Source organism: Hevea brasiliensis, chromosome 11 (assembly GCF_030052815.1).
Source record: "Hevea brasiliensis isolate MT/VB/25A 57/8 chromosome 11, ASM3005281v1, whole genome shotgun sequence".
Taxonomy (NCBI): Eukaryota; Viridiplantae; Streptophyta; class Magnoliopsida; order Malpighiales; family Euphorbiaceae; genus Hevea; species Hevea brasiliensis.
The window spans coordinates 5,700,823-5,721,606 of record NC_079503.1 but is presented as its reverse complement, the minus strand read 5'-3'; the positions used below and the strand labels follow the sequence as shown (position 1 = coordinate 5,721,606).

Genomic DNA, 20,784 nt, shown 5'->3' with positions numbered 1-20,784 from the left:
CTGCATGATCTGAAAATATAACCACCTTTGAGTCAATAATGTAAGGTCTGAACTTTTCCAATGCAAAGACAATTGCTAGAAATTCCTTTTCAGTTATTGCATAATTTGTTTGAGCCTCATCCAGTGTTCTACTAGCATAATAAATAGCATAAGCCTTTTTGTCCTTTCTTTGACCAAGAACAGCCCCAATTGCATAGTTGCTAGCATCACACATAATTTCAAAAGGTAGGCTCCAATTAGGTGGTTGCATGATTGGTGCAGTGATAAGAGCTTGCTTCAACCTGCAAAAGGCATCCAAACACTCTTGGTCAAATACAAATGGTGTGTCATTACTTAACAAATTAGACAAAGGTTTAGCTATTTTAGAAAAATCCTTGATAAAGCATCTGTATAACCCGGCATGTCCAAGGAAACTTCAAATTCCTTTGACATTGGTAGGAGGAGCCATCTTCTCTATCACTTCAACTTTGGCTTTATCAACCTCTATTCCTCATAGACACCAAATGTCCAAGCACTATCCCTTCTGAACCATGAAATGACACTTTTCCCAATTTAACACAAGGTCGATTCTCGCACATCGCGCAAAACTTTAGAAAGGTTAGCCAAGCATATATCAAATGAAGATCCATAAACAGAAAAATCGTCCATAAAAACCTCCATTATGTCTTTAATGAAATCTGAGAAGATTGCCATCATGCACCTTTGAAAAGTGGCTGGTGCATTACACAACCCAAATGGCTTCGTTCTATTAGCAAATGTTCCATATGGACAAGTGAAAGTGGTTTTCTATTGATCATTCGGATGGATAGGGATTTGAAAAAAACCTGAGTATCCATCTAAATAGCAAAAATAAGAATGCCTAGCCAATCTTTCTAACATCTTATCAATGAAGGGAAGTGGAAAATGATCTTTTCTACTGGCAACATTTAATTTTCTGTAATCTATGCACATTCGCCAACTAGTCACTGTTCTGGTGGGAATTAATTCATTATTTTCATTTCTGACAACTGTCATTCCACCCTTTTTTGGAACAACATGTACTGGGCTCACCCAAGTACTGTCTGAGATAGGATATATGATCCCTGCATAAAACAACTTTAAAATTTCCTTTTTAACAACTTCTTTCATATTTGGGTTCAACCTCCTTTGATGTTCAATAGATGGCTTACAATTTTCTTCCAAAATGATTCTATGCATGCAAAAGTGTGGGCTTATTCCCTTAATGTCATTTATGGTGTATCCTAAGACTTTCCTAAATTGTCTCAACACTCTTAACAACTTATCAGCCTCTAAGGTACTCAAGTTTGCATTTACAATTACTGGATAAGTGTTATTAGTGCCAAGAAATTCATACCTGAGCTGAGAAGGAAGTTGCTTAAGTTCTACCTTAGGTGCATCTTCTTCCTTGAATGATGGTTGGTTAAATTCGGCTTTTTCCTTTTGTGTGAGTTGAAAAACTAGAGCAGAAATGAATGGTGGACTACCCTCTAAGTGTTGAGCATATGCAGCCACATGAGGGTTGTCATAGTCTATGCCTCCTCCATGAACCAAGCAATTTTCAAGTGGATCTTCTGGATATTTCTTTCTGAAATGTTCTTCAACCAGCTCATCAATGATATCAACTCTCAAGCAAGTATCAGCTTCAGAATGATGCTTTTTCATAGTGTTATTAATATTGAAAACCAATTGCTCTTCACCAACCCTAAGAGTCAGCTTTTCTCCCTTAACATCAATCAGTGCTCCTGCTGTAGCTAGAAAGGGTCTTCCCAAGATGATTGGGATATTAGAATCTTCCTCCATGTCCAAGATGACAAAGTCAACAGGTATATAGAACTTTCCAACCTTCAGAGGCACATTCTCCAAAATCCCTTCAGGATACTTGATTGATCTGTCAGCTAACTGAAGAGAAATGTGGGTTGGCTTAAGATCTCCCATATTGAGCTTTTCATAAACGGAGAGGGGCATAAGGCTAACACTAGCCCCTAAATCACATAAAGCTTTTGTAGAACATGATTCCCCAATGTGGCATGGAATTGAAAAACTCCCTGGATCCTTGAGCTTTGGAGGAAGTTTCCTTTGGAGGATAGCACTACATTCTTCTGTCAAAGCTACAGTTTCATCATCTTCAAGTTTCCTCTTGTTTGAGAGAATTTCTTTCAAGAATTTTGCATAAGAGGGCATTTGTGAAAGAGCATCAACAAATGGCACATTTATGTAAAGTTTCTTCAAAACCTCTAAGAACTTCCCAAATTGCTTATCAAGCTTGGCTTTCTGAAATCTTTGTGGAAAGGGAAGTTATGGCTTGTAGGGTTCAGGAGGTATATACTTCCCTTCCTTCTCTTCAATTTTCTCTTTACATTTTTCTGCACTCTCTTGTTTTTCACTCTCATCAGTTTCTTTCTCATTCTCTCTCTTCTCATCATTTTCACTCTTCTCGTGTTTTTCACTCTCCTCATTATTTACAACTTTCCCACTTCTTAAAGTAATAGCTTGACACTGCTCTCTTGGGTTTTCTGGTTGACTTGGTAGTTTTCCAAAAGACTTGGCACTTGAGGAAGATGCTTGTTGTGCAATCTGATTTTCCAGCATTCTGTTATGTGTTTGCATCTGTTCTAGCCTTGCTTTCATCTCTCTCATCTCCTCATCATGCTTATTTTGGTTAGCAAGAATCTGTTGCAATAAAGCTTCAGTGGTGGAATTTTGTTCTTGCTGTTTTGGTGGAGGATTCATATTTTCTGCTGAAAATTAGGCAATGGTTGCCTATTTTGCTGATATGGAATTCCTTGTTGCTGTTGTGGTTGAAAATTCTGATTTGGAACTTGACTTTGCTGATTTCCCCATGAAAAGTTGGGATGATTCCTCCAAGTTGGATTGTAAGTTTGAGAGTAAGAATTCCCCATTTGCTTGTTTCCATAATTACTAACATATGCAGCTTGTTCTCCATAATCTACTCCACAGCTGGTAGTTCCTTCTGCATAAGCCACTTGTTGTGAACTTCCAGATGATGATGATGAACTAACCAACATACTCAAATCTTCCATCTTCTTAGCCAAAACATTTGTAAGTGCATCAAACTTTGCATTAATCATATTGAATGGATCAAGATCATACATTCCAGCAGCTTGCCTTTTTTGAGTTGGAGCTGGTCCTCTTGGACTACTCCAAAGATGAGTATTCTTTGCAATTTTCTCCAATAGCTCATAAGCTTCATCTTCATGCTTCATAATAAATTCTCCTCCTGTTTGAGCATCAATAATCCCTCTAATTGCAGGAGTGACATTTGTGTAAAAATTCTGGTTTATCATCCATTTCGGAATGGCATGATGTGGACATTGTCTCTCTAATTCCTTCCATCTCATCCATGATTCATAAAGAGTTTCATCTTCTCTTGGTCTGAAAGCTGTCATTTGATTCCTCAATTCTTGAGTTTTTCCAGGTGGAAAATATTGTGCAAGAAATGCATCAGTGAGTTGCTCCCAATTTGTAATGGAGTTGTGAGGTAAAGAATCAAGCCAATCCAATGCTCTATCTTTCAAAGAGAATGGGAATAGCTTTAATCTTGCTGCATCATCAGACACTCCAGGTTGTTTTTGCATGTCACAGATCATAGCAAACTTCTTCAGATGTGTGTGTGGATTTTCAGAAGGATGTCCTCCAAATTGAGAATTCTGAATCATTTGAAGAACCCCAAAATCCATCTTGTAACTATTTGCATCAATCCTTGGTCTTGCTATGCTCTCTCTCAAGTCATCAAAACGTGGAAAAGCATGATCCATCATACTTCCCCTAGGCACATTAGCATTAACAACTTCTTCACCTTGAATTTTGCATTTTCATTGTTTGATCATTTCCAATATTACCAATTCTAATTCTTTCATCAGCCATGTCTGCTTCTAATTCAATTTCTCTCAAAGCTTCTTTCCTTCTTCTGGTTTCTTTCTTGTTGGCTTTACAAAATTTCTCAATTTCAGGATTAAACAATAAGGATGTGTCACTTGTGCTTCTAGCTCTTCTCATAAAAGATTAAAAGTACCTGAAAAAGAACAAACAAACACAAAATGAAAATATAACAAAATAAAACTAAAAACAACTAAAATAATCAAGAATTCAATCTTAAACAAACAACTCCCCGGCAACGGCGCCAAAAACTTGATGCGTCCCTACCGCAAGTGCACGGGTCGTACAAGTAGTATAGAAAAGATATCGTTCCCACGAGGAGTTGTGTTAATGATTGAATTTTTGATATAAAAAGTTGAGTAAATTGAAATATTTTTGAAATTAAAGTAATGAATTAATGGGTATTGAGAATGTGAAATCTATGTATGCAAAATTAATAATCTATTCAACAATGTATTAATTAAACTAAAATTGCATCAAATTGAAATAAGCAAGTTCAAATATGGCAATATTCAAAATGGCAAGTAATTAAATTCGATTAGAAATTAACAATGGTAAAAAGGCGATTCCGGAGTTCGGGATTTCATATCCGAGCTATTTTGGGATTTTAAATTGGTTATCCAATCTTGTGAAACTTATGGTTTTAAGGAGATTAATTCTTAAATCCTTCGAATACCCTTTTGAGTGAGACAAAGAGTGCCTTAATCAAACTAATCCTACTTTCGTGGAGTTAGAATTAATTAAGACCCATTAAGTTCTTTAATTAATCTGTGAATCCTCTTAATCCTTAGTCTATTTCTAGATCTAAGTTAATTAAGTCCAATTCCTTGATTATCTATCACAAGGCCTTCTCCTTTCGGTGCCTCAACCATGGATTAAGAACATCACTTAATGGGATCCTACACTAAGCATGTCATTAAGTACACAAGAAATGAATAAAACTCATTAAGACCACAAAATATAGATTACCCAATCAAAATCCATAAAATATCTCAAATATTACAGCCCTTACTCTAGAATCAAAGGTAAAACTACTCACTATCCATAATGCTTGCAAGATATATTGAGTTTAAATGGAAATAAAGCTTTAATCTAAGCTAAGGAATAAGAAATTAAACACTAGAAATATAGAAAAATGTAAGGGAAGAAAGAAATCTGCAAATCTTGATTGAAAATGGTGTGGAAGGTGAAAGTGACTCTTCAAATTCTGCCTCTCCTCTCCTTTCCTTTTCTGCTCCTTGTCTCCCCTTTTCTAAAATGGGAAAATGAGACTATTTATAGCATTTTTCTGACATGGAGCCCTAAAATGGTGTGTTCTAGGAGGAATTATCTGAGGGAATCTTCTGCCAGCTCATTAATGAACTCTTTATGGATTGCATAAGTGGATGCATAAGTTATCTGATCCCTTGTGCCGCTTACCGGTTCTGGTTCAATGATTTTTCTCCTTATGCAGATCTGCATAGCTTATGCGGCAAGTTATGCACAATTTGATCAATGCATATTTCAGCTTGAAAACTTGTTTTTGACATCTTTGGCTGTAGAAGTCACTCCTCAATGGCAAAATTTCTCTTCAGTCCTTCAAAAACACCATTTTTCCTACAAAACAAAGTAAAAGATACAAATTAATCCAAAATCGACAATTATGGAAAACTAACTAATTAACTAATGAAATTAGCTAAAAATAACTAATAATAGAATAAAATAGCTATGAAATTAGACCTAAATGACTATGCAAAATGTATGCATCACATCTTCTCTTTTTCTCTTCTCCTTCTGCGCGCTGCTGCCCACCTCCTTTCTCTCTTCATTTTCTCTCTCCTCTCTCCTTCCCACCGTCGACCATCACTTTCCCCTCCTCCCCAGCTCGTTGGCGCACCACCAGACCTCCTCTCAGCCACCGGCCGCCACCCCAAACACAGGAAAATCCGACTTGAAACTCCCTCATGTGCAGCGCGTGACTCTTCGACTTTCTGACTAAAATTCAGCCAATTCAACCACCAATCAGACTGGGTCCAGTCCCAATCACCTTCTACACTTCGAGTGCTTTCCTAAGACATCAAGAATATGAATTTTCATTAAGCAATTTATTCGATTTAAGCTCGAGAAGTTTTAGCCTATTTTGATTTTTTGGCTAAATTTATCCTAAATCGAGAACCCCTTGGAGATTCCGAGAATACCAGAGTGCTTTACTCGGCGAGAGCTTCGCGATGATATAAATTTCAAAATTTTCTAATACTAAAAATCCGATAGGCTCCACGGACTTCGTAGTGTTTTTCCGAGCCTTAAATGAGCTTATTTAATTTCATAAAAATTATATTCTAACTCTTAGTATTATGGGCTTCACGTAGATACCTTCGTTTCACTGAAAATTCACCGGCGACTGGATCTGCATTTTCAAGCCAGACAGACGAGCTGCAGGAGCTGCTTTAGAAATGGGTCGAAATTATAGTTCTCGCCACCATTTTTAAACACCCCAGATGCGTTTCAAGCTTCAAAATCGGCGTAGGTAAATCCGAACTCTAAATTTTCTTATTTACCTAGTGCCAAATTTAGAATAAAAATTAATAAAATATTTGTAGGTGGTTAGAAAATTATGATTCCTTTTGCAATAGTCTTATAACATTGTTAAGAACTGCGGAAAAAATTTTAGAATTTTTAGAACTAGTTTGAATAATTTTTGCAAAATATTAGTTTTAAGCCTTGTAATTGAATTGTCAGACTATGTGAGATTTGTTTGGATTGGAGGGTCCAGGAGAGGTGATGTTGTTGAGTTGACTTTTGACTTTAGAAGTGTAATTTGAGATGCTTTGCAGGTTGGGTAGGTCCTAAGTACAGGAAAAACTCTGTCGGATTTCTGGCATAAATTATGGTACCTTTTGACTCTTTAAAGTCTTATTTTGAGTTAGAGTTGATAAATTTATAATGTAATTATTTAGGTGATCAGGGTCAGCCATCCTCCTCCATTCAGCCGCTACAGTGATTCCCGGTGTACTGTGAGTAGATATTAATTGTATTTAAAATTTCAATATTATTATACATACAAGACATGTTCATGCATTCATTTATAATTATATATATATAGCTATTATAGGCACACTGTGTTTGCATTATTATTTGATGAAATTAATGTGGGTGTCACCTTAAAGTAATTTAGAGCTGTGTGCGTGTGTCGGAGTGCATGAGGTGTGGTATTGGATATGAGTAGGACGGGTAGATCAGCTTAAACTTATCTCGCTAGGGGCCTGGTCCTTTTTGTGATAAGGCGAGGTGAGTCGGCTTTGAGTTGATCTCGTTGACCCCCGCATTTGGATTATTAAGAGAAAGTTTGGCTCGAGTTGATCTCACTGGCAGAGGTTGGAATTAAAAGATCTATGTAGGGGATCATCTCCCATATATATATATTTGATTGATGTGACACACGGATGTGTGAGTACTTCAAATTATTCTTTGTGCGAATATTATTTGAACTTGGTTGAATGTGTTGATATATACTGCATTTCATCCTTAGGGATGCATTAACCCTAGATAGTTATAGAAATTGTATTGAAAATCAATATCTTACTCTATAAGTCGGACGCTTACTCCTGTTCATTTTATTTTTTGCAGGTTATAGGAGGTTCTCTTTCTTTGTGATTAACCTACTTCCTTTCTTGCAGGTCTACTAGCAACAAATATCAATACTTCATAGTATTGATTAAAAATCTAGACTCCACATGTGCTAGAAATGTTATATTTGGCGTGGGACTGTAAAAGATTATTTCTTTTAAAATTGTAAATCTATATTTATGCATATATGGTTGAATGAGATGAATATATACCTTGGATGAGTGAGCTGAGCTTATGTTGAGGAATGTGAGGATAAGCAAAGTTCTACAAATTTATATATTTTGTGACTACAGGTTGGGTGAGCTAAAACCATTGGGTAGTCCAGTTTATGATCGAATTCTGTCCAGTTGATTTCTTGAAAATGGTCTCTAAATATGGACTTTATAGTCAAGCTAAAATTAGTTAGGCTTACTATAGGTTTCAGGGGCCTTATGCTGACCCAAGTCCTAGTGTCGGTCCGACCCATAATTTGGATTGTGACAGATTGATTGAGAATAAATACAAAACTATTATAAAATGATGAAAATTTAGAAATTATTTAAAAAAATATAAAAAAACAAAAAAAAAGGGTTCTGCTCTCATTTGTGATTTCTTCTTTCTCAAAGCAAAGATTAAGCAACCTCCACATCAATTAACTACAAGATATTGTCGGAATAACAATAGAAATTAGAAATAGATTGTGTTCATTTTTAATTTTAAATGGACTTACAATGGAATAGAAACTGAATTTATTTATTAGGTGTCACAAGAAACAAAATTTAAAAATGGAAAAAATCCATTGCTATTTTTTTACACCAAAAAAATGGCCCGCTATTTAGAAATGGAAGTTAGAAACGAAAAACTTCTATTTCTAATTTTAGCGCTAAAAAATTTACCATCAAATTTAGAAACAAACTAAAAATAGAATAGAAACGAATTCAATTTCGTTTATAATTCATTTCGAAATTTAAAAATGGATTTTGAAATCCGTTTCTAAATTATAGAAAAAGAAAGGAAGCTTAAAAATTTGGAAACAGATTCCAAAATCCATTTCTAAGCTTAAAAACGAATTCCAAATTTCATTTCTAAATTAGAAAGAAATCCAATTCCGTTTTTAATATGTTTCTAAATCGTAGAGAATGAAAAATAAAACTTAAAAATTTAAAAACATATTCCAAATTCTATTTCTAAAATAGAAAGGGATTTAATTCTATTTATAATCTGATTTTAAATTATAGAGATCGAAGATTATAGAGGGAATTAATCCACTTTAAAAAAAAGTTAGAAACGGACTCTCTAATCCATTTCCAAACTAATCCGTTTCCAAAGTTTGAAACGGGTTTTAGAATCCGTTTCTAAATTAGAAACCTTAAAATTAATTGCAGGAATTATCTCACCTTTTTTTAAATTTAAAATTTGATATAAAAAATCCAGTTTTATTCCATTTTAAATTTAGAAACGAATTTAAAAATCCGTTTCTAATTTTTGGAGGGAAAAATCCCACCATTTATTCAATCAGGCACAGATTTTGCAATTCGTTTTAAATCCGTTTCTAAGTTGCTTATAAAACAAAAAAATTCTGCTTCCTCTTTTCACTCATTTTTTTCATTTTCTTTTCATGCATTTCATTGTTTCTTCCACTTCTTCTCATTTCTCTTTCTTCCATTTCCTTTTATTTCTTCCTCATTCTCTTCATTTTATCTTTCATGTCATTTTTCTCTTATTTTTTCCCTTCTCATTTACACTTTTTTTTTTTCATTTCATTTTCTCTCATTTCATTCTTTCTTCCATTTTATTTTATTTTCTTTCTCATTTTCTTCCTTTTATTTTTCATTTCTTTTTTCTCTTATTTTTTATTAATAGTTTTTTATTTCATTTTCCTCTTTTTTGTCATTTTCTTTCATTTTTTTATTTCATTTTTCTCTTTTTTTTTTCATAACTCTTTCTCCCATTTTAATTTTTATTAGTGATTTAATTTTTATAATTTTTATTATAATATAGTTATGATAATTTTCTGTTTAATTTATTTTTATTTGTAATTTTTTAATAATATTTTTATATTGTTTTTAGTATGTTAATAAATTTTTTAGTAATTTTTTTTTTCATATTTTTATTATAACATATTAGTGATAATTTTCCATTTGTATTTTTTTTATTAGTAATGTTGTTTTTAATATTTTTATATTTTTTTTATAATATTAGTAATAGTATTTATATTTTACTTTGTAGTAATAATTTATTATTTTGCAAAAAATTTACTTTTGCAATGACTTCAAAATAAATATTTTAACAATAAATTACCCTTTTTTTTTTAATTTTTTGCCTTTATTAATTAGAAACGAAAAAAAATGTGTTTCTAACTTTTTTGCATTTTTTATTAGAAATGGAATAAGAATCTGTTTCTAATTTGAAATGGTTTAATTTCTTTTTTCTGAATTAAAAAATTATATTTCTAATCCGTTGCTAACTAGAAATGGATTAGAAACGAAAAAAAAAAAAAGTAGAAATGGATTAGAAATAAAATTATTTTCATTTCTAATTAAATTAGAAATGGAATACTATCCATTTCTAATTTAGAAATGAACAAAAATTTCTGTTTTTATAGTTATTAGTAACAAGCTAATTAAAAAAGAAATTTTTCAGTTTTTAAACTAAATTAAAAACAAAAATCTTTGATTTAAAAATGAAAAATTCCGTTTTGTTTTCTTTATAGTACTCTTTCGTTGTGTACTTTATTAAGTTGGGGTTAAATAAATTACAAGAATTAAATAGTTTATATTTTAAAAGACTAAAGATTTAATAATAATAATAATAATAATAATAATAATAATAATAATAAAATTATGAAATTAAAAATTATATTTTTGGCAATGTTTTAAGAGATTTTTATTATCAATGAGCTTGGAAAAATTTTTATCTCTTATCTTGAAATAAGCCAAAAAAAAAAAAACTCATAATGGATAGAGAAATTATAAGCAGTATCTGTTATGTCACATCAAAGTACAACAAACCCAATTGTACTTTGACACATGACTGCTAGGGTAATTTTTAAATTACTAATTTAATAAGTAAACGGGCCATCATAATTCTTTCCTACGTTTATGATATTTAACAGATAGTAATTAGTATAATTTTTAAAATCATTAACTTAGTAAAAAAAAGGGCTAAATTTCACTCAATGTCCTTGAACTTTGAGAGTTATTTCAGTAATATCCTTCAACTTCAATTTGTATTACAAAAATTCTTTAACTTTAATTTATTACAACTCAAAGTCCCTCAAGACATTTTCCGATAGAATCTTCGATCAAAAACTTAGGTGGACATGACACATTAGCATTTTATAATAAAAAAAAATTTTCTTTGCCACTAACAATCTCTCTCTTACTCTTTCTCATCCCTTTCAAATAATTTTATCTTTCTCTAACTCTTTGGTTCAATTCTTTCATTCATCTTCCACAAAATGCAACTCATTTCAAGGACGAATCCAATAATCAAATCAAATCTCCATTTCTTATCTAAAACAAATTAAAACCAACATATTCATGAATTTTTACGGGTAAGGTTCAAAAATCTCCTTTTTCTCACATAGTCAATATAATTAATCTGAATTCTTCCTCAACCCATCTCTTATTTTCCTCCTTCTACTGCTACCGTGGTTGTTGCACCTTCTATTGCTCCTCCCCCTCCATTCTTGCCTAATAACCCAAATCCTAGTGGTGTATTGATGGACATCCTCACCAATCAAAAGCAGTAGCAACAATAACCTCTTCCCTCCACCAATCTGACCATGCCTTTCTTTCCCCATCTTTCTTCATCGATTGTATCCAACTTGAGTGATCTCATCCTTTTACTTTACCTATCAGTTTGGCATCTCCAACTCACCAATTGCAGCAACCAAACCCCATGCCCGTGATGTTGCTCAGCAACAAGCTCTTGATTGGCAACCATGCATGTGATTAGAAGGGATTCTCGTGGGTATGGCTTTGTGTTGACCTTGGGGAGATGGAGATGGAGATAGAGATGTTGAGCTGTCTCAACATTAGAGAGAAAAATGTGAAGTGGGTATGGTCGAAGGAAGGGAAATTGGTATTTTTGTACATGAAATGAAACAGCTAAATGGTGAGGATTCCAGTGAGGAATTACTAACATTTTCTCTCTTTGTTGAAGATTTTGAACATCCTATAGCTCAAGGCGATGGTGGTGGCAACATTATTAACAGTAGTGGAGTAACCAATGGTATGGGTTTGGGCATAGCGTGTGGGTATGATTTTATTGTTTTTCTTATTTTTGGATTTATTTATGAGTTTGATGATGAATGGAGGGTGAGGGTGGGGATGGGTCTGCTTGTCAAGAGTTTGATGTGTGGGCCTGAATGGGGAGGAGAGAGGCATGGTAGAGAGAGCAAGAAAGACACTAGCTTCCCTGGCCAAAGAGAGAACAAAGGGGAAAGAGAGAAAAAGAAATTTTTTATTGTTAAAATGTCATGTGGCAGAGAGAGAAAATTTTTTATTGTTTTTATTCCACCTAGGCATGTCCACGCAAGCTTTTGGCCAGAAATTCTATTGGAAAGTGGCCTGAGAGACTTCTGGTTGTATTAAATTAAAGTTGGCAGATTTTTGTGAGACAAATTGAAGTTGAAGGACATTATTGAAATAACCGTCAAAGTTGAGGGACAATGAGTGAAATTTAGCCAAAAGGACTTATTTTACTTTACCCATTCACCTTTAGGGGTGAGCAAATTTCGGTTCAAACCGAAAAATTGAATTGAACCGAATCAATTTGGTCCAATCAGTTTGATTTTAAAATTCAATTAGTTTGGTTCGATTTTATATTATAAAAATTTCGGTTATTTCGGTTCGATTTGAATTTGAAGGGAAAAAATTAGGTAAATCAAACCGAACCGAATAGTAATTTTATATATTCAAATCGAATCGAATTGATTTTTGAATTGATTTATTTTTATAGAGAATTTATGAATTATATTTAATTATATATATATATATAAATTATTTAATTTCATTGATTAATGGTTATTAGGTTCAAACCAAAATTAAAATTAGACCAAATAACTTGAAAATCAAGTTTAAATTAAAAAATAATTAAAAATCAAAACCGATTGGTTTGAATTGAATCGAATCAAAATTGAGCGATTTGGTTCGATTTGATTTTTCTTCCATTTGGATTTGGTTCGATTTCTAAAATATGTAATTTAATTTTTATAATTTAATTGAGTTCGGTTTAGTTTGGTTCGGTTTGGTTTAAACCGAATACTCACCCTTATTCACCTTTTTAATTGTTAAATTAAAATACCATTGTTTCAACATCTTCTAGAGCTGAATTTCAGAATTTCACTAAAAAAATTATATTTCATAATTGAGAAAAAAATTAGCTGTTAAGAATTAAAATAAAAAACAAATTTCAACAATTTAATAAAAATATTAATTTCAATAATAGAATTTATTTAAATTTTATATAAATGCGATTTTTTTATATAATTTTTATGCTTTCTAACTTTAATATATATTAAAAAAAAAAAAAAAAAAAAAAACTCAATCCAAAGCCGCCCATTCTTAGAGCCTAAAAATCAAACCAGCCAAACCCTAACACTATGAATTAAGTGACTCAAACTGAGACCACAATCATTGTAGTGCCACCCATCGTCGAATTCAACTAGAAGATATAGATGGTTTAACAATGAAATGCTCTTCTAATTTTAATTTAATACTTAAAAAGGTAAAAGTAAGATGAGTTTATGGTAGTTGGAGGAGATTATAATGGGTCCCCTTTGTTGTACTTTTTTTTTTTTTCCTACATGCAAATTCTATTGCATAAAAGTCCAAAAGGCAAATTACATGGACGAAAGTCATGACCTGAATACAGAGGAAGTCCCCTGTCCAAAGAGCAAGCCCCACATTCAGGCCCATAACCCTAAGCAGCTGAATCCTACTATTATGAGCAAACAACCATAATACTCAACCCCACCACTGTAGGAGTAGGACAAAAAATACCCACCAGAAGCAAGGAATGAAGAACTCTTCCATCAAAGCTGAGCAGAACAAAGTAAACCATCCAAAACCAAGAAAGAGCGCCCCATGTCTGTTAGATTAAACGGCAGCGTATGGGAAGGGCACAACTTGCTCACACAATACAGCTCATTCTATACAACACATCGACTCTCATTTCTCATCTGCTCTCATTTTCATTTCATCCCCTCCTGATTTCAAGGAAACCTCACATACGTGTATGGATGAAAGCACAAACTGTTGTAAATTAGTTAGTGGCAATATGTAAATACAATAGAAAATTAGGAGATTCTTTTTAACAAATTGTTTCTAGAATACTCTAAACACTTGTATATAAACATATGTTTCCTCAATGCAAATTCATTCAGCTTATTTCTACAAAAATAATAGTTATTTGTTCATGGTATCAGAGCACAACCTGTGCTTATAAGTTTTTTTTCTTCTCTCCCTTTGCTTCAAATCTGGGTAGAATTTCTCTCAGATTTATTTTACCCTTTCAAATACTGCTTGGCTCTTATTTTTCAATATGGTTGAACCTGACAACCAATCTGGCCCAACCCAAAATGCTGCAAGTGAAGATGTTAATCTCCATCTTCAAAACTCAGATAACCCTGGAATGGTGCTGGTTAGTGCTCCCTTGACTGGGAAGAATTACCTATCATGGAGTAGGTCCATGACAATTGCATTAAGAGCTAAGGACAAGCTTGGCTTTGTTGATGGAAGCTATAAAATGCCTACTGCTAGATCTACAACATTAGACAAATGGAAAAAGGTGGACAACATGGTAACTTCATGGATTCTGAATTCACTCTCAAAAGAGCTAGTGGATGCCTTCATCTATGCATCCTTTTCCAAAGATCTCTGGCAAGAAATTAAGAAGAGATTTGGAGAAAGTAATGGCCCTCTTCTCTATCAGCTCAAGCAAGAGATAAGTAATCTAACTCAATCAACTACCTCTGTTGTGGTGCATTTTACTAAACTTAAAAGGCTTTGGGATGAATTAGCCTATCTTAAACCTTTGCCTGTGTGTGAATGTGGAGCATCAAAGCTAATAGATGAGATTAATGATGAAGATAAGCTTATTAAATTTTTAATGGGGTTGAATGAATCGTATGAGCATGTAAGAAATCAGATCCTTCTAACGGATCCACTGCCCAATGTAAATAGAGCGTATTCCATGGTGTTAAAAGTGAATACACAGAAAGAATTTCATGAAAATACTATTGATATTTATAACTCTGTTATGGCAATAAAGAATTAGTTTTAGAAAGAGAGATTTCAAGGCAAGAAGAAGGAATATGGAAAAAAAAAGTCTAGAACTTGTGACTACTACAACACAAGTGGACACACAAGGGACACATGTTTCAAATTACATGGATATCCTGAATGGTTTTCTGAATACAAATAAAAGAAAGGGAAAGGGAAGAACACCATGGCCGCAAATGTGTTTGATAATGCACCTGAAAATGAGGGAAAAGCAAATAGCAAGAATGAAATAACAAGTGTTGATTGGGCAAGTATGATACAACATGAAATAGCTAAATATATGCAGAATCAAAATCCTGTGGTTAATGAGGCTAGCTGTGTCAACTTCACTGGGTTTACAGGTAAGGACCTCAGTGGCTACTCCTCTAGCAGCAGTGGTCAGAGTAAAGGTACATGGATTGTAGATTCAGGTGCCTCAACTCATATGTGTCATAATTTTACTCTTTTTCATAACCTATCAAAATTAAATAACCATAATGTAATTACTCTACCAGATGGAACTACCAAACCCGTTCTATATGGTGGAACCATAAATATTAGCCCCAAACTTCACTTACACATCACATTATACATTCCTAGCTTTAATCACAATCTTCTATCAGTGAGTGCCCTTGCTAAATCCTCCCATATAATTGTTACATTTTTGTCTGACCATTGTCTCTTGCAGGACCAAGTGACTAAAGAGGTGGCAGCAAGAGGAGAAATGTCAAGAGGCTTATATATAATAGGCAATAAATCACTCAATAGTGGTTATGGTATCAAATGTATCTCTGACTTTCCAAAAAGTAGTAGTACTGCTACTTCTTATGAATTTATTACCAAGATGAATGAAGCCAATCAAATCTCTATTGCACCTAATCCTTATGAATTATGGAATTCCAGACTTGGGCATATTTCCAACACAAAACTGTCATACATTCCTACAATTAAAATCAAGAACAATGATCAACAAGTATGTGAGGTATGTCCACTTGCCAAACAACAGAGATTAATTTTTCAAAAGAGTAAGATTACAAGCAAGTCAGTTTTTGAACTTATTCACATTGATTTATGGGGTCCATATCTAGTGCATTCAATTTCTCAAACAAAATATGTTCTCACCATAGTTGATGATTTTTCAAGAGTCACTTGGACTTATCTTGTACATGACAAAACCAGAGTTTATCATACACTTCATGAATTTTTTGTCATGATACAAACTCAATTTCAACAACAAGTAAAATAGTGAGAACAGACAATGGTACAGAATTCATAAACCAAGAGTGCACAAAACTTTTCAAGTCAAAAGGAATTTTACATCAAAGAACTTGTCCTTAATCTCCACAACAAAATGGAGTTATAGAGAGAAAGCGCAAGCACTTGTTGCAGGTGGCAAGAGCCTTAATGTTTACATCAAAATTGCCAAAACGTTTTTGGGTAGAAAGTATTTTGATAGTAACCTATCTCATAAATAGAATGCCAAGTTTAGTTTACAATGGAAAACTCCTTATGAGATTTTGTTTGGCAAGAAACCAGATTACAATCATCTTAAAGTCTTCAGATGTTTATGTTTTCCTACAAATATTAAACCACATAAATATAAATTTGAACAGAGAGCTTTCAAATGTGCTTTCATAGGGTATGCTTCTGGTTACAAGGCTTATAAATTATATGATATGCAAAATAAAGCTATTATTGTATCAAGGGATGTAGTTTTTTATGAAAATTGTTTACCATATGCTAGTGGAGATGGACATACCCCACAGCTTGATGATTCTATTCTAGCCATCCTAATTTTTGACACAGAAACATAGTCACCAAAATTCCTCTCATCCCCTCACATCACCAATTGAAAATTCTCCATTAACAGGACCAATTCCTGAAATTGAGGTGCCCATAAGAAGAAGTACAAGAGTTTCAAGTAGGCCAAGATGGTTGAATGATTTTGTTGCACAAGTTATATATGTACCTTCTACAGAAACTTCACTTGCTACAACTTCTAAATGTTCACAAAATCCTGCAAGTATGACAAACTTATCTCCTCAACCTATTTCATTTTCTATACCCCATTATAATCATGACTACATAAGTTATATGGCAAATGTTTATACATCAAATGAACCTAAATTTTACCATCAAGCTAAGGAGGACAGTAACTAGATCCATGCTATGCAATTAGAATTAGAAGCACTGGAGAGAAACAATACTTGGGAACTTACCACTCTTCCTAAGGGAAAGAAAGCCATAGCTTCTAGGTGGGTGTATAAAATTAAATATAGGCAGGATGGTAATATTGACAAATACAAAGCTAGGTTGGTTGCAAAAAGATATAAGCAGTTGGCTGGAATAGATTACCATGAAAGTTTCTCACCAATAGCTAAACTAGTTACAATGAGATTATTTCTAGCTATAGCTACAAAGTTTAATTGGCCTATACATCAACTAGATATAAATAATGCATATTTACATGGTTTCCTTGATGAAGATGTTTACATGCAACCCCCAGAGGGCTACACAAAGGCAACACAAGGACAAGTATGTAAATTGTTAAAAAGTCTCTATGGCTTGAAACAAGCAGGAAGACAATGGAATAAGGAATTGACAACCAAATTAGAGGCTTTTGGTTTTCAACAATCAGCCTTTGACCATTGCTTATTTACCAAAGGCACTGGGCATGATTTTATCTCATTAATTGTCTATGTAGATGATTTATTAATTGCAGGAGCAAATGAGCAGAAAATTATAGAAGTCCAACAATTCCTGGACAAACAGTTCACTATCAAAGACCTAGGCTATGTCAAATATTTCTTAGGTCTCGAAATAGCAAGATTGGAGAATGGCATGTTTTTGAATCAACAAAAATACATACTAGACATTCTATAAGACACAGGGTTGCAAAATGCAAAAGCTACTACATATCCTTTACCTAAAGGATTAAAGCTAGATAATGAAACTGGAGAATTATTGCAAAACCCATAACAATACAGAAGGATTGTGGGAAGATTGTTATACCTGGGACTTACTAAACCAGATGTCTCCTATGCAACACAACAATTGAGCCAATTTATGCAAGCTCCTAGAAAACCTCACTGGGATGCGGCCATGCATGTCTTACGGTATTTGAAAGGATGTCCATCAAAAAGTCTGTTCTTTCCATCAAATAATGACCTTAAGCTTTGAGCTTTCTGTGATGCAGATTGGGCTTCTTGTCTTATGTCCCGAAGATCAATCACAGGTTTTTGTATCTTCCTTGGTCCTTCTTTAATTTCCTGGAAGGCAAAGAAACAATCCACCATCAGTCGATCTTCAACTGAGGCGGAATACAGAAGCATGGCAACTACGGTGTGTGAAATCAAATGGCTTACCTATCTTCTCAATGATTTTGGCTTGCAAACTCCTCTCCCAATTGCTCTACACTGTGACAACAAGGCGGCAGAACATATAGCTGCCAATCCGGTGTTCCACGAAAGAACAAAACATCTTGAAATTGACTACCATATAGTGAGAGATCAATTATCAAAAGGCTTCATTTCTACAGTGCATGTCCCTTCTCGCCACCAACTCGCAGATATCTTTACCAAACCGCTTACTTCTATTCTGTTCCCACATCACCTTCTCAAGATGGGCCTTCATGATTTATACTCGTCTCCATCTTGAGGGGGGGCTATGTTAGATTAAACGACAGCATATGGGAAGGGCACAACTTGCTCACACAATACAGCTCATTCTATACAACAACACATCAGCTCTCCTTTCTCATCTGCTCTCATTTTCATTTCATCCCCTCCTTATTTCAAGGAAACCTCACATACGTATATGGATGAAAGCACAAACTATTGTAAATTAGTTAGTGGCAATATGTAAATACAATAGAAAATTAGGAGATTCTTTTAAACAAATTGTTTCTAGAATACTCTAAACACTTGTATATAAACATATGTTTCCTCAATGCAAATTCATTCAGCTTATTTGTACAAAAATAATAGCTATTTGTTCAATGTCTAACACTTCCAAAGAGAAAATGCAGAGGTCACAGCCAATGACTAGGGGAAAGAGAGAGGTAGGGCCTGGGAATGCGGCAACCACACTTTAAAGCCAGCTCTACAGATCCCTAAGACGCCTCCAAAGGCTTTTCTCCCAATGCCAAAGACTTCCTACCAAGTAGAGGACAAAACGAACCCAAGAGAGCAAACTAAAGCTAAACTTCAATCTACAATTCCCACAACACTATATCTTCTTTAAAACCACCCTCACCTTGAAAAGCCAAGATCTGCGAGCGTTTTAATAAAGGGGTGAATCAACAAAAAATTACTGGGAAAGTTTAAACTTATTTACCAAAAAAAAAAAAGGTAATCGTCTTGAGTTGAAGGAGAGAGAAAGGGGATGCTAATATAAATAGCATTCTACTATTAAAAAAAAGAATCTCTAAAAGTAAAAAAAAAAATTAAAAGAGTAATTGGACGCTACTTAATATTAATAAATTTTTACTTATAAATAATATTTGTATTTAAATTTTTTTATGCTCTATAATTATTATTATTTTTTTATATCACATTATTAGTTAGTCAATAATTGGACTGTGTAGGTGTAAATGCAAGTAAGAGAATTGTGGTGTGAGTGTGAGTACAATGAAGAGAGTAAAAAAAAAAAAAATACTTGACTAGGTGCACAAAATTTGTGTACAAAAATGTACAAATGGGGGTAATTTATTAAATTTATGGTAGTTTTCTGATGTATAATGTCTGTTTAGCCCTTTATGATTTGAATTCCAAAATTTACAATTTTTTTCTCTTTTATTATTGGTCATCCAATCAAATACCATTAACTCTCTAACTTATTATGTTCCATCAATTATTCAACCAATAAAAGATCATCCCACCATTTATTTAACCTATCAGAACCCACCTTTCTTTTAACCTATCAGAGTCCACCAGTACTCTAACCAATAATGGCACATCTCAACCTCTAATTCCATAACTTATTCTCAAGTAAAAGACTCTATACCCATCTGAAGTATCTTCTTCATGCATCTATTTTTTATTTTTTCCTGAACTAAATTTATATTTTTCATCTCATACAGCTTTCAAGTTCTATAATAATGGGAGATGATTTGATTTTCAGAAGAGGAAGGGAAAAAAATTATGTTATCTCCAAAATCAAACCAAATAATCCAAAAAAGTCAAAAATAAAAATTGAATCGAACCAAATTTCTACAAAAATTAAACTGAATTAATGAATTAAATCGGTTTGACTGATTATTTCAATTTGAACTGAGTAATGTTTGCACTTATCTAATTGATTAATTATGATGCACTTGATCATAGTTGCTTGATTTATGATTTATTTGACCAATAGTTACTTGATTAATTAATCTAATTATTAATAATTACTTGAATAATTAATCTGATTAATTATGATCCACTTTATCGCAATTACTTAATTTATGATCTAATTAATGAGGTTGTTCAATTTTCAAAAGAGGGAGGAAAAAAGGAAAAATATCATGTTATCTCTAAAATCGAACCGTATAAACCAAAAAATTCAAAAAAAAAAAACTAAATCAAACTAAATTTCTACAAAAACTAAACCGGATTTTCAAAGTAATTATGTTTGATCAATTAGTTATTTTTCTCAACCAAATAATACTCACCCCTATTTAATTGATCATGTTGTAATTGATCATGGATGATTTGTGCACTAATTGAATATGATCTATTTGATTAATTTATAAAATACTTAATAGTACTTAATCTAATTGTTAATAGTTATTTGATTAATCGATTTAATTGATTGTGATGTAAATGATCATATTTACTTGATTTATGATCTAATTAATTGTGATACACTTAATTAATTGATAAAATATCCATAATACTTAATCATGAAGTAATTGATCATAATTAATTGATTTAGATCTAATTAATAATGATGCACTTGATTAATTAATAAAACATTCGATAGTACTTTATTATAATTTAATTGATCATAATTAATAGATTTAAAATTTAATTGATTAATCATTGCTTGATTAATT

General features: G+C 32.9%; 1 non-coding gene across 1 annotated transcript; it reads left to right on the top strand.

Moving 5' to 3' along the window:
* Positions 1–3,315: 3,315 nt before the first annotated feature.
* Positions 3,316–3,422, top strand: LOC131170786 (small nucleolar RNA R71). The gene has a single exon (XR_009141553.1). It is a non-coding gene; the product is annotated as a small nucleolar RNA R71 (small nucleolar RNA).
* The last annotated feature ends 17,362 nt before the right edge of the window (positions 3,423–20,784 follow it).